Source organism: Triticum dicoccoides, chromosome 2B (genome assembly GCF_002162155.2).
Source record: "Triticum dicoccoides isolate Atlit2015 ecotype Zavitan chromosome 2B, WEW_v2.0, whole genome shotgun sequence".
NCBI classification, from domain to species: Eukaryota; Viridiplantae; Streptophyta; class Magnoliopsida; order Poales; family Poaceae; genus Triticum; species Triticum dicoccoides.
The window spans coordinates 736,874,136-736,889,276 of NC_041383.1; the positions used below are offsets into that span (position 1 = coordinate 736,874,136).

At 44.1% G+C, this 15,141-nt stretch overlaps 1 long non-coding RNA gene across 1 annotated transcript; it reads left to right on the top strand.

Annotated features, from left to right (window-relative positions):
- Positions 1–3,007: 3,007 nt before the first annotated feature.
- On the top strand, positions 3,008–8,012 carry LOC119368529. Its single transcript, XR_005176671.1, has 2 exons — positions 3,008–3,454; positions 7,744–8,012. It is a non-coding gene; the product is annotated as an uncharacterized LOC119368529 (long non-coding RNA).
- Positions 8,013–15,141: the final 7,129 nt, after the last annotated feature.

Sequence of the window (15,141 nt, forward strand, 5' to 3'; positions counted from 1 at the left end):
TGGTAAACGGGAGTTGCATAATCTCATAGTCATAGGAACATGTATAAGTCATGAAGAAAGCAATAGCAGAAAACTAAACGATCAAGTGCTAAGCTAACGGAATGGGTCAAGTCAATCACATCATTCTCCTAATGATGTGATCCCGTTAATCAAATGACAACACATGTCTATGGTCAGGAAACATAACCATCTTTGATCAACGAGCTAGTCAAGTAGAGGCATACTAGTGACACTCTGTTTGTCTATGTATTCACACAAGTATTATGTTTCCGGTTAATACAATTCTAGCATGAATAATAAACATTTATCATGATATAAGAAAATAAATAATAACTTTATTATTGCCTCTAGGGCATATTTCCTTCAGAAAACATATTTGTACCACTCGACGGACTGATACAGGACCGCATTCGATGGTTTCCGCGGTTTGAGGGTCGACGTTGGAGATGCCCTTACAACTAAAACCATTTATTAATGAAATTGCATAACTGGAGACAGGGATCCAAACGACTCAATCTTTGTTAGATGGTCTATAGATCTGGATGTAATTTTTGTTACTTATTAGGTTTATTTATACTGGCATGATAGTTGATGAATACATCGGAAGTTTTTCCTCGTCCACAAACAAAGTCTTTCCTCCTCCACAAGAAAAGTCTCTTTCCTCCTCCCGTCGACGCCGCCGTGGATCTGCCCCGCCTCTGATGGCCTTTGGCCTGTGGAGGTGCGGAGGATCTTGGCCCCCCGCCGGCGGGAGGGACCCTGTTCTCGTTTTCGCTAGGTTGAATGTCTTGGTTGGGGTTGTGTGGCGGCGGCGATGTCCCTCGGTAGCAATAATGTCTCCAATGTCCTATCCATGTCCCGATGATGCGAATAGCGTTGTCGGAGGATGTGTGGAGGTGTGTCTCCGTCGCATCTCATGGGATTCGGTCGGTGCTGGTCTTCGGTGGATATATTTGGATCCAATTTTTGTTCGTCTTCTTTTGTGTGGTTTCAGGTCTGGTCTTTCCAATCTATAACTCTCTTCATCGGCGATGGTTGCTACTCTCGTGTGCGGGTCCTTTGGGGTGTTAGCACGACGACTTCCTGACTGTCTACTACAACAAGGTTTTCCCGACTCCGGTGATGGAGTAGCGATGACGGCGGTGCGCCTTCGGCTCGCTTCAGTGTTTGTAGTCGTCGCTAGGTGGTCCATAGACCTAGTTGTAATTTTTATTACCTTTTGTGTTCTCTGTACTGCCATGATTGATGAATAGATTGGAAATTTCTCTCGCAAAAAAAGGAAAAAAAGAAAAGAAAAGGGAGTAGTGGGTGTCTCGCGTGGTGCAGAAGCCGGCTCCTATCTATGTGCACAGTGCGTGCTGGTTCTCCTTCCTTAGAAAATCAAAGCTGTACTTTACATCCAAACAATGGCAGTATGCAGCAGCACAAAGCTTGATTCCCAATTCTATTCTCGGCTACCTTTTTCTTTAGATGTTTGAATTGGCTTTCTGGACGAGTACATACAGTTGGCTAAAGCAAAAGCGGTCCTAAAAACATACTCCTAGAACGTACTCAAAATATTGTTCCACGTTGTTGGCTACTCCTTGGCGAGTTCATCTCATCGACCCCAGCTTGGTGCCCCGCGCGTCGACCACGTCCATGGTAATTGGACAGCTGCATGCCCACAAACATGCAGTGCAGCTATGTGGCGTGTCATGCCGCGCAAGTGCGTGCCACCGTCGCCTGTAGCGCGCGCTGTGCCGCACCCTGATGATGCCGCGCGAGCGCTCTGCACATGCACATGTAGTACAGGTGAGAGAGATGGTTCGATGCAAAATCACCTGCCGTGCGCGCGCCGGCCACTGGTACATCACTTTCTTGCTGGCCGCTTAATTCGCCGGCCGTCCGGTTGGCCGGCTTTCTAACCCCGAGTCGCCGCCGTTGAACCACTTCCTCGCCGCGCCGGCCAGCGCTGTTAATTCTCAGCCGCATGTGCGCTCCCACCGCAAATCCCTAGCCACTGTATGCACCGTCTCCTATCCTATGGGGCCAGCCAGAATTGTTGGTGTCCGTCACGCCGTACGGGCGCGGCGGCGGCATGCACGTGGCCCGGCCTCCCGCCCGACCGTCTCCGCCCACCAGCCGCGCTGGATTCGCGGCCCGCCTGCCGGGCCCAGTCGATCCTCTCACGACGACAAATATTCGGGATTATGCTGGGATCGGATTCCATGCATCGGTCGACAGCATTTTCAGCAAGATTACATCATGCCGGCAGCGGCAGGGTGAAAACGTCTAGACGACGTCTACTGTTGCGCGATGTTGCCGTAGAAATCCGAGCGCGTCGATCGGCCGATTTGTATGCATACGGTAATGTTAACAGGCCATAATGACAGGCACTGTTGGCCTAACGAGAGGAACCCTCGATCGAACTCCACACTGTTGGCTAGCTACCCAAGCCAGTAGATGCCACATTAAACGCCTCCATCATACAACTCTGGGCTGCCGGCCGTAGACATCAGAGTATGTATTCAAGTTAATCCTTAAAACCTCCTCCAAGATAACGGGCGGGTGGGCGGGCAGGTCTCATGCTGGCTACAGCTTGCGATAGCTCTACGACCACGACGCCACCCACAATTGTCCAACGAGTCCCGGACACAATAGACAATTAGCTGAACAATTGCTGGGTTTTCCTTTCTCTATAAGTAGAAGTGCATTAACAAGTAGACGCTGCCCCCCTATGATTAGCTCGCAACTAATGGGCCGGCACATGACTGCTAACCACGCCAATCAATGGGGAATTAAGAGGCAGCCGGACGTCGTCAAGCAAAGCCGGGCATGTACGTTTCACTACAAGAAAATATATCATTTGCCACCAGATATTTTGTCACCAAGCGGTTTGGTGGCTGAAGATGTACTAATTGCAACCAGCTAATTAGTTCCTTGGTCACCATAGGCCTATGTGTTGTACCCTCACGACTTTGTATCCAGTGGAGAAATAGCAACCAAGGGCTAATATGCAAAAAGGCAAGTCACCTTCCTAGCGTCTCTCCAAATCCCCCAAATCAGATCGACATCCCTGGCGGCGGCCGACGCGTTCCTTGGTGGCTGACTCGTTCCTGCCGGCGGAGGGGGCGGCGGAAGGCGGAGGGCGCGCTCCCCGCGGCGGCTGGCGTTTTCCTCGCGGCAGAAGAGAGGGGGCTCTTCCTTGCGGCAGCGGCGGGCGTGTTCCTCGCGACGGCGGCGGCGACGGGCGTGTTCCTCGCGACGGCAGCGGCGGGCTTGTCCCTTGCGGCGGTGGTGGCAGCTCGGCTGCGTGGGGGAGGTGAAGCAGCGGCGGCAACGGCCGCGTGGTCGAAGGGAAGGGGCGCCTAGGGTTCCTCCTTCCCCAACCCCAACCAGCTCTGCAGGAACCGACGCCCCAAGCTCGCCAACGAGATCTCGCTCTCACCGTCAACACCAGAAAAAGCTTCAACCCGTAAGACTGATCTCCTCTCTGTCCTTGCCTCCTTCCCTGTGTCTCTCCATTAATTTCCTTGGAGTACTTGATGGCTAGATCATGCACTTCAAGTGTTTGTGGAAATGTGTAAGTAAAATATACATGTAGCTTACCGTTTGTGATTTGGAAACTGGCTTGGCCTGCCATGTAGAGTTCGGTTGTGTGATTTGAATATAATGTCAATATTGGCTTGGTCCGGTTGATGCGTTGTGTAGAATAATGGCAATACTGAGAGTTAGATTATCCTGAGAGTTAGATTATCCTCTTCAAAACCAGAGTAGTAGAATAATGGCAATACTGCCGTGCCCAACCGGGCCATAATATACATATAGTCTTGGTTTTGCTTGTAGTAAAATATACAGCATAATGTTACTGCATATTGATACTTACAACATCAGGACTTGTAGTATATTTTAGTAGTACAATGTTTAGAAAGGATATGCAGTTCTGTGATGACTATCTTCAAATACTGTTCTGTGAAAACTGTCTTTGTATAATGTTGTAGTATAATATTTGAAGACTGTCTTTGTATACAATTCTAGTATAAAGTTATAGAGTTCCATGGCTGCTGTTGTTGTGATATTAAATTTTAGTATAATGTTACTGCATATAAAATAATTACATAAGCAAGCTGCGTGTTTAGTTTGATAAAGTACAAGTTTTCTTTTGAAAATACAGTGGCAATGTGACATATATATGGGGTACTGTAGGATTGTTATTTTGATAAATATAAGCCTGATTTAACCGAAATTCAGTAGATCAATTAGTTTATCATGTCGGGTGGACTGGTTGAAAATGATTGACATAGCTAGCCTGATTCCTTTCGTGATTGAGGTGTTTACCGGCAGATATAATGATTTGTAGCTAATGTGGTTATGTTGTTATATTTTACATTTCTAGTACTTTGGTTCACTTGTAGAGTGCTTGTGCAGGAAAAGATATAGTATGGATAAGAGTTGGATGAGGTTGCCTGATAGGTTTTCAAGTGATTACATTTCAGGGGTGAATGCATTCATTGATTTTGCTTGTCAACATAACAGCGGCAATGATAAGATGCGTTGCCCTTGTGAAACTTGTATGAATATAAGTCAGCAGAGTGTTAGTCAAGTTCGAACCCATTTGTTATTGTATGGCATACAAACTTCGTACACAAAATGGATATTCCATGGAGAACAAGTTAGCAATGATGAAGACCAAGTTGATGAGTCACTTGAAGATGAGGAAGATCTTGATGATTTTGATGGATTTGATATGGTCCAAGATCTACTAGGAGATACCCATAGAGCCACGGTTGGGGTTGACGAGCAAGAGAACCATAATCCTGCTGGACGTAGCATTCCGGAGCCCAATGAGTCATCGACCAGATTTGACGGCTTGCTGAGAAGTTCACAACGTGAGCTATACCCGGGCTGCAAAGGCCACTCGGTGCTATCCTTTGTTTTAAAGCTGGTACACCTCAAAGATCTTAACCATTGGAGCAACAAATCTTTTGACATGTTACTCAAGCTTCAGAAGGAGGTTTTGCCAGCCGGTAACTCGCTTCCAGCCACGTACTATGAAGCAAAGAATATGTTGAGAGATCTAGGGCTAGGTTATGAAAGTATTGATGCTTGCATAAATGATTGTGTTCTATTCTGGAAGGAGCATGAGGACAAGGATGAGTGCCCAGTTTGTAAGGAATCGAGGTGGAAGACACAGAAGGGCAAGGGGAAGCAAGTACCTCAGAAAGTGTTGCGCTACTTTCCCTTAATCCCTAGATTACAACGGCTGTTCATGAACAAGGAAATAGCTTCAGATTTGCGTTATCATAGGGATAAGAGAGTTGTCGAACCAAATGTGTTGAGGGGTCCTCCGGATGGCGATGCTTGGAAACATATGGATAAGAAATATCCCTGGCTGGAAGAAGACCCTCGCCATTTGCGGCTCGGGGTTGGCACCGATGGTTTCAACCCATTTGGAATTATGAGTAGCTCATATAGTGTGTGGCCTGTCATTGTAGTTGTGTATAACTTGCCTCCATGGAGAAGCATGAAAGAGCCCTTCCTGCTCATGACATTATTGATCCCTGGGAAGAAGTCACCGGGAAGGGACATTGATGTGTATTTGAGGCCATTGGTTGAAGAACTAAAGCAATTATTTAATCTAGGAGTTGTTACTTTTGACGCTGTTGAAGGAGGTAGTTTCAATATGCGTGCAATATTGCTATGGACTATCCACCACCTTCCAGCACTAGGTTCAGTATTTGGGTATTCTACAATGGGCTACAAGGCATGCCCTGTTTGCCTAGATGGAACCTATTCGCAACCACTTCGAAGCAAAATTGGTTTCTTAGGCCATAGGAGGTACTTGCCTATTCGCCACAGGTGGCGCAAAAGTAAGGCCTTCAATGGTAAGAAAGAGAAAGCGTTGCCACCAAAACAACTATCTGGGAAAGACATTTTTGAATTGCTGCAGAAGTTAGATCATCTCCGGGGCTTCAAATAAGGAAAACACCCTGGAAATAAGAAAAGAAAGGCATCTTCAAAGGACATGCCAGGGAAAAATTTCACAAAGATGAGCATCTTGTTTGAGCTACCATATTGGAAGGATCTGAAATTGCCACACAATCTTGATGTCATGCACATTGAAAAGAACATTTGTGAGAGCTTATTCGGGACTTTATTAAACATAGATGGCAAGTCCAAGGACACACTTAAGGCCCGCAAGGACTTAGAAGACATGAATATCAGAGCAGATCTACACTTGAATGATACGGGAAGTAGCGTAGAAAAGCATCATGCATGGTACACATTAACCAGAGATGAGAAACTTGAGTTTCTGCAATCCCTAGAATCTATTTGCTTCCCAGATGGATTTGCTGCAAATATATCAAAAGGTATAAGTAAAGATGGGAAATTAACTGGGTTGAAGACACACGACTACCATATTCTTCTTAAAAATATCACATATTATGGTATTCTTAAAAATATATATGTCCTGGATTACCCCAACGATCGACATGTTGCTTTATTTGAGTGTGAATGGTATGATTTAGAGAGTAACAAGCCTGTGAGTATAGCTAGTAATACATGTATACATTTTCAACAATCATTTGAGGCCAGGATATAGACCTGCTCCAACTTCTTCTTCTGATGGAAATGGTATGATCAGTTTGCCTCTGCTTCAAACAATCAAAATACTATGTGATTTGGCAAATTTCTTCATGATCTTAATCTTGATGGTCCAAATTTGTGAATCACAGGCTCTCTGGTGTCGGATGGAGGGTCCAGGTATTCTTGATCAGGTTGCTAGCTTTATTTTGTGTTGTTTACCTCACCAACCAAACACGCTCCTGCAGTGCTTTCCCCTGGCCGGCACGATTCAATGCTGCACTTTCCCTGCCTTTCGTGCCTGCTACCACATCTCAAGAAAGGCACATTGCATTGCCCATTAATTGTCTGCCTTACCTAGTCATTCTATTAGTTAATCCCCGACACAAGCTTGTCTTTCTCGTCTTGGGCGAATGACACGGCTTGGCACTAGTTAACTTGCCATTTCTTCATTGACGATTAGCTAGCCTTAAACACTACTGGCCTCTGAATTTTTGGGTGTGCCGGTGCACCTAGATCCACCCCGTTGCTTCTTCAAAATGCCAGATCAATCTACTTATCTGACTGAATTCTCTTGACCACATTTACTCTTGCTTAGTCGAGTTCTGCCACCACCCATGCACTCTGGTTATTAACACCAGTTTAAGTTAATTTAATGCGCTCATTTTTATTTGATTAGTTTGCAGCGACGCTGATAATATTAAGTGTACGTACATTAGCTCAAGTCTTGGATGTAATCACGTATGCAGTCTGTTTACTTTTGCTAGACCTGACCTGACCATGTTCCTTAATGTTGGTTTCACACCGATTCGTTAGTTCATTATCCAGCGGTGTCTCTTGGTGGACAATTGGATAGTTATTGGTTTCGACCCATGGGAGTTGGAGAATAATGTGATTCAGAGTTAGCTACGTACAAATGTATAGTAGAAATTAAAAGTAGGTAGGTGGCAAAGTAGGTAGGTGATTCAGAGTTAGCTACGTACAAATGTATTTCCTGTGTATGTGTGCAGTTTTTCTTCCTGTGATGTTGTTGAGCTTCTGAGCTATGGCAAAGCTGATCAAGTGACTGGCAATTTGGTGTCTCTAGCTTAGTTTATTGGCATGCTTGCACTCTTTCTGATGTTTGTTATGTCTGGTGTTGTTAATGAAATAACATATGCTCTGGCCACCATTACATAGGAGATGACCTTGGAGGAGCAGCGGAAAGCAATACTCGCGCTAAAGACTGAGAAGAGAAAACTAGTTGGATCTAAAGAAAATTCAGTGTACAAATGCTAAATGTAATGTTTGGATCATATTGGGGTCTACTGATTGGATCATATGTTCAGATCAGTACTAAACGTGGTACTGTACTTTGCAAATGCTAGAGTGGTATTTCCTACTTGCAAAACAAAATTCAGTTTAGCATGTAATGTTTGGATCATAAGTTTACAAATGTTGATTCTGAACTTCTGAATGTTGATTCTGAACTGCCAAATGTCTAAAATTCTGAGATTTCTTGCATACTGCAAATGTCAGCGTGTGACAATATATTGTACCTATGATATAGTTGCTTTCTCATGCCTGTAGTTACCAAGGTTTATAGTTTTTTGGTTACAAAAGATGTCTAGTCTCCAACATGTAGTTGGTCTCTACATTCTTTTAGTCACCAAGCCTTGGCTGGTCACTTGATATCTCTAGCCACTAACCATGTACATGGTCGCTGTACATTTTTAGCAACCAAGTCGTCCATGGTCTCTAGATGTCATCAGTCACCAAGTCTCCCTTGGTCCCTAGATGCCATTAGTCACCAGATTTGGTTGGTAGCTATTGGTATGACATTTAATGACCAGGGTTCTCAATGTTGGTCGCTCAATATCTATAGCGACTAGACTATAGCCACCACGAAGCGACCAAGTAGTGTTGGTACCAATAGACCACTAGCCACCAATTTTGTACCTTTAGCAACCGATCACCTTGGTGGCTAAAACTCATGTCTCTAGTAGTGTTTTGCAGTTTGCAGGACAGATAATTAGCTAGCTACTCCCTCCGTTTCTAAATATAAGTCTTTTTAGATATTTCAATATGGACTACATACAGATGTATATAGACATAGTTTAGAGTGTAGATTCATCCATTTTGCTTCGTATGTAATCCATATTGGAATCTCTAGAAAGACTTACATTTAGGAACGAAGGGAGTATATAGCTAGAAGAATCGAACGGAAGAAAAGAAATAAACTAGCTAGGGTATAAATGGATGATGGGCATGGCGTGTTACTTTCAGGAAGAGAAAAGAGAGAGGGGTTGACTGTTTTGTAAGGCATGCTAGCTACATGCAAGCATCACGATTTTGAGTTGATAACTGGAGCAAAGTTGTTGACTGATCATCAGGTGTAACCACCGGCCACGCTGCCCACGTTGCTAGTGCTAAGCTATAGCTAAAGATGAGTGGGTAACGTACTCCATATACATCATGCGTATGTTTGGTGTTTCAATTGTCGATTTCCCTAGCTAGCATGGCAGATTTCGACATTGGCAAAATTGAAACAGGTTTGTACTTAATTCGAGTCCCACAAGGTGTTGATTATGTCTAGCTCAACAACCTGAGCCATCTGATGTGTAAGCATTGAGATTTGTGCGGGGTAGATAGATTTGTGATCAGACGACTAGTAGCATCGACTTAGACAACATTGATGTAAAGTGTAAATAGACCCACATGAAAAAACATTTCTCAAGCATTAGGAGTTACTAACTCCTCCTCAATATAATATAAGCCGTTTTTAAGCAAAAATATAAGCTACTTTTGTAGGCTATTTTGAGATGGAGGTAGTAAAACCTAACGTGCCTCTTCCCATGACTTTTGCACGTTAGGTATGGTCGATTAACTGATGAATATCGTCTTATGCATGCATGTGGGCTAGGGTACGCTTTAGGGGACCAAATCAATGAGGTAAACGAAATGGGGCCCTGTTGTAATCTCCCAAAGCGGGATCCCGTCACATATATATACTCCTGCTTCTAGGAACCTTCTACCGCCAAAGGCGCCTGATCATGAACGACAGCATCTATCTACATCCATGCCATATCACGGAACATGCATGCTCATATGTATCGTACTTTATTTGTAACTTGTTGGGTCCTCATTGGCCGGCCATATGTTTATTTCCCACGTTGTAAAGCCCTTGCATGCTTTAAAATTGTACTCCCTCCGTTCTGAAATGTAAGTCTTTTTAGATATTCCACTACAAACTACATACGAATGTATATAGACATAGTTTAGAGTGTAGATTCACTCATTTTGCTTCGTATGTAGTCTATAGTGAAATCTCTAAAAAAGACTTATATTTAGGAACGGAGGGAGTAGGTTATTAAGCAACTCACCCGCTATGTTTTACCAATTGCGTGCATTGACCTAAATGTATCCCTGTCATCTTCTTCTTCTTCTTTTTGGTGGGCAATTAACCTTTTTGGTTGCACTAATTTCTTGCATGGTGAGAGGGACATGGTGTTAGGTTTTGGAACGATGTAGTATAATGTTAGTTAGCTTCCTTCCGTGTCATAGTGCACGAGCTCAACATGGACAATGCCATGTGAAAAGTTGGTGTTCCAAAGGACCAAAATGGAAGCATGCATGCCTATCGTTAGTTGGGATAAGCTTACTAACTCTTTTGATTCTTACATCTGCTAGCTTTATTAGCACCATTGTAAAAAGGTGTAATTAAACACCAAAATGAAGTTGATCTAAATTTGTGGCCACAATCTACCACCTCCTAGCTTCACAGATTGATAGTCAGAGTTTTACCTTGGAGGCTATATGTCGATGTCCAAAGAATACACATTTGTGATAAGAGGGACATTCCTAAATATAAGCCTTTTTAGAGATTCCAATACAGACTACACACGGAGCAAAATAAATGAATCTACAGTCTAAAATACGTTTATATACATCTGTATGTAGTCCGTATTGAAATATATAAAAAGGCTTACATTTAAAAACGGAGTGAGTACCATGCATCGATAATGCCGGATGGTACTTAGGAGCACTTTCACTCCTTTTTACCATAAAACATTTCTTTAAAAAAATCCATTCTTCAAAGAACTCCTCACAATTCTCACATGTAGGTGACTTTCAAGTCTCGTGAAAAAGAAGAACTTACATTCATATGCGCTAAGGTAAAAAAATAAACACAAGCTCTCACGCAAAAAAAAAAAGTAAACACAAGGTTTTTCACAAACTAAACGAGACGATTTTTACCTCCTTATTCTTGCTTTATTCATGCAGATGTACAAAGCAACGTTTTTTTCAGAAAAAAATTGATAGTACATAGTTCAACTTAGTAACAACAAGCCAAAAAGTTTGGTTATTTTTTATTTCTTTAATTAATTATTTTTTAAATAGAGCATGTGAGTTTGGGGGTTGGAACATGTGCCCTATTGCCACTTTGTTAAACTGTAACGATGGTTTATATATCCATGCATTTAAATATACATCTTTACAAAATACGACAGGGCAAAGTTACATAGCTATCAAGCAAAAAATAAAGTCAGTTGAACCTTTGAGCTTATACATGTCTACACATATAGACTTTCACTGTATATTGGACTGTCCTATATTTTTTTGCATATCTTGGGATAATGCGAAAACAATTTTTATGATCTAACTCATTCGTATACATGACGATCAAACTTCACATTTAAATATGAGAATGATATTAGAAGGTAGGGGGTATGCGTCAGTCAATTACTTATCTGTCTCTTATCAAGTACTGTAGCTTAAGTTTCAAAACTCCCAATAGCTAGCCTATTATACCCGAATGTTTCTTATGTTGTAGTTATCGGTTTTGCTATTCCTTAAGCGACTGAGAAATAACTATTTCTAACTCATTGGAAGTACCCTTCGATTCTGAAATTTGGATTTATGAAGTGCAAAATGATGAGAATATCTAGATCGGCCGGTTATCATGTCTGACTGTAAAATAACTATTCCTAAGTTGTGTATTTAATATTTTGAGTTGCAAAACTGTGTAAGACAGGGCCGTCCTGTGTTATTGTGGTAGCTAATATATGGAGACCTTGATGTATATGGAGCTACATATCATGAGTACTAACTAAACTTGGAATGTAGTTTTTTTCTTCTTCGAAAGGAGATTGTGGATTTGTCATCTAACTACAATAGTAGTACACTATGCAAATGACGGCAGAGGATTTGGCTTTGACATCTAATTACAGTATGATCCACAGTGCTCGCGATACAGTTCAGTTTCTACAATATGAAAGAATGTACTGTGCTGTGCCCGGCAGCTCCAAGAACATGATGGATCCATATGCGGCAGCCATGGCCCATGACTAGACGAGTGCCGGAGCTAGCAGCGCGTACGGATCATTATCAGTTGGAGACTAGTTAATATCATGTGCTAATCATCATTATTGGGCTCAAGTTTATCGGAGCTAGCTAGGCAATCGTGTGGGCAGTTGGTAGCCACAGCTATTGTGCCTGGATTATCGAATAACCACTTGAAACCAATTCAATTCATTAGGAAGGAGCAGGACACGCACGCTTAAAGTTCTACTTTTGGGATTAGGATTGGGCAGAGGAGGAAGAGGACGCCTAGCTTACTAGCTATCTATCTTATGATATTTGATGGAGGGTTCCGTGTCGATCGATCCTCTGTTTACTATTATCTGAGTCCTAATTATCTTAAATGTTCAGGCAAGTAGTTAACCAACTACGCGTACATGTGCACTTTAATTAGCACCAATAATGGATCGTTACGGTGATTTACTTTCATATCTTTTGAATATTTCAGGTGAAGTTCATATTTTCTTGGACCGATGGAGAGCAGCTAGCTAACATATGCTCGACGATCAAGCACGTACGTCCCATGTAGCCCTATAAAGCAAGCAGTGACCGGACATACGTAGTACATGATTGTTCATGTCTCACATGGATGGAAAGGTTGGGGGTCGCCATACAGCGTCGCACACACGCACATATGCAAGCTCTTATCCCGTTGATGGGAACAGGTTAACAGTCCCACGTACGGGTGGCTAGGGCTAGCTACGTCGATCGACCGATTGATCGATAGATAGCGCTGCCGGTGCCGGGGTGCAAGTGCAACTGTGCAACGCTCATGCTGTGTTCCTCTTTGTTTTCTTTCTTGCACTGCATGCACGGATGCATGCATGATCGACCTCTCACCTTCCCTCTACATCGTTCTGTCTGGAGCTGTGCTGAAATGTGATTAGCAAGTCTTAACCATCGATCGGCCGGTCACAAGCAGGCGCTCGTGGGACGCCGAGGCTGATAGCTGGGCTCGGTTTAGACGTCCGACCGAACGGTGCACCGGATTGATTGATGATTATATCAGCAGCTTGCTAATCAATGTGTGTCGTCCGTCTCACACGCATGTGCGCTAGCTCTCTCCAAAGTCCAAGCAATATAACAACGGAAAAATATATACTACAATACGTACGACGACTGCCTTGTACGCGTCAACCCTAACTAACACCACCACACTTGAATTGATACCGTGTTATGCTTATACGTAGCTGTGGGGTCAAACCAAATACACTTCCCCTCTATCTCGTCTGATACTAATCGGCACCAAACGATTGGAAATCGAATCTTCTCCGGGTGATGAAAAGGGGCAGAATTTATGAGGGCGACTAGGATGAGCGGGCGGCTCTGCGACGTACGTACGCGTACTTGGAGACGAAAGAGAATACGGTGCAATCGATCGGGCGGTGGCCACGAAATTCGCAGCATTTTCTCTCTCTGGTCTAGGCCAAAAAATATATCCAGCCGAGGCGTGGGAGGGAGATAGGAGGAGGGAGGCGGGTGGGGCAGGCCACCCCCATGTGCGCTCATGTGGTGGTTCGCGGCACCTGGGCCCACCACCCACCACGCACGTACACCACCGCCATCACCCCCTCCCCTCCCAACTTGATTCCCATCCATGTTTCTCTCTCCTGACGTCTCATCGGGGCCGGCTGTCAAGCCGCAGCGGCACGCAGGCGCCGTTGCGTTGCGTTGCGTTGCGTTGCGACCAACGGAAACGAAACGAATCGCGGCTCCCATCCCGTCCCCCATGTTACCCCTACACCGTAGCTAGCTTAGCTTAGCTTTAGCCATTAGCTATCTATCTATATCTATCCGCCGCACGCACCAAAGTGCACGCGACATGTGCAGTGCAGGCAGCTCCTCGACAAGGAAGATTTGGTGATGCCATCCATTGATCATGCATACATACTCTACATGGGCGGTCATTAGGGGCTGATGATATACGTGCCTATACGGTGCATGTTGCCACGTTCGAAACGGGAGTTTGAAAGGAATCCCGTTAGTCGATTACATACACAGACGCTAATACATATGCATTACTTGATCGCTTGCTTTGCTTACACGCATGCAGCTCCCGCCGGCCGGCCGGATCGGCGGTTTAATTAACGGGTTGGTTAATGCTTTTTTTCTGATGCGACGATGATGATGCGGATGGCAACATGCCGCTGGTGCTGAAACGGAAAAGTGACGGCCAAGTACACCAGTTTCCACGACCAAAAGGCAAAGGATAAGGTAGGAGACGATCGATCTTCGCCATGCTATTCTGTCTGGGTTATAACCTTTTTATTACCTGCCCCTTAACTGAAATTTTGTGACGACGTCGCCCCGTTAGTTGCAACATCGACATGCTTTCATAGAATTTTACATGATTCGGTATGACTAATGAGGACGCGCCTGAGAAGTCCATCCAATCAGTTGCCATGTCGTTTTTAATTACTGTCAACCTTTTATAGTTGGTAGAAATAACATAATGAGCTTACCCGCAAAATAAATGTCAAAATAAGTTAAGATTGTCACGACGTCAGAAACCAATGGGTAACATGTGGCATGATTTTTTAAATTATTTTCAATGAAAACAGTCACAAATATCACAACTAGGAGATAAAATTGGGATTTACACGTTTCATGAAACATTTCACATGGAAAAAAATTATAACTCCAAGAAATGTCGGTAGTCCTTTATGTACAAGACACATACAAACAGAGTGCGCACAACGCGCGATTCGATCTCACGATCGAACCTAGCGACTACGCCTCCTCACATGAGAACACAGGTGACTAGGGTTCCTCCTTAGGCCACCGCCAATTTCCCTCACCTTTGGGTGTGTTTCGGCGGCGGCGAGGGGAGGGAAACCCAAGTCTAGGGTGTCTTGTAGTATCCGGTTGCCCTAACTTTAGTTAGGGTTAACTTTTAGTGTGTTGATGGTGGTGGTGAGGCGATTGCGTTATTGGCAACGGGGGATAAGGTTTTCCTATCTCGTCCTCATACCGACGATGACATTTTGCATTGATGGAGAGCATGTGACACTAGTAGAAAAAGGGCCTATAGTCCCGGTTGGTGAGGGCCTTTAGTCCCGGTTCATGAACCGGGACTAAAGGGTCGGTACTAATGCCCTGACCCTTTAGTCCCGGTTCAATCCAAAACCGGGACAGATGGGCCTCCACATGGCCTGTCCGCTGAGCCCAGGCAGGAGGGCCTTTGGTCCCGGTTGGTGGCACCAACCGGGACCAATAGGCATCCACGCGTCAGCATTT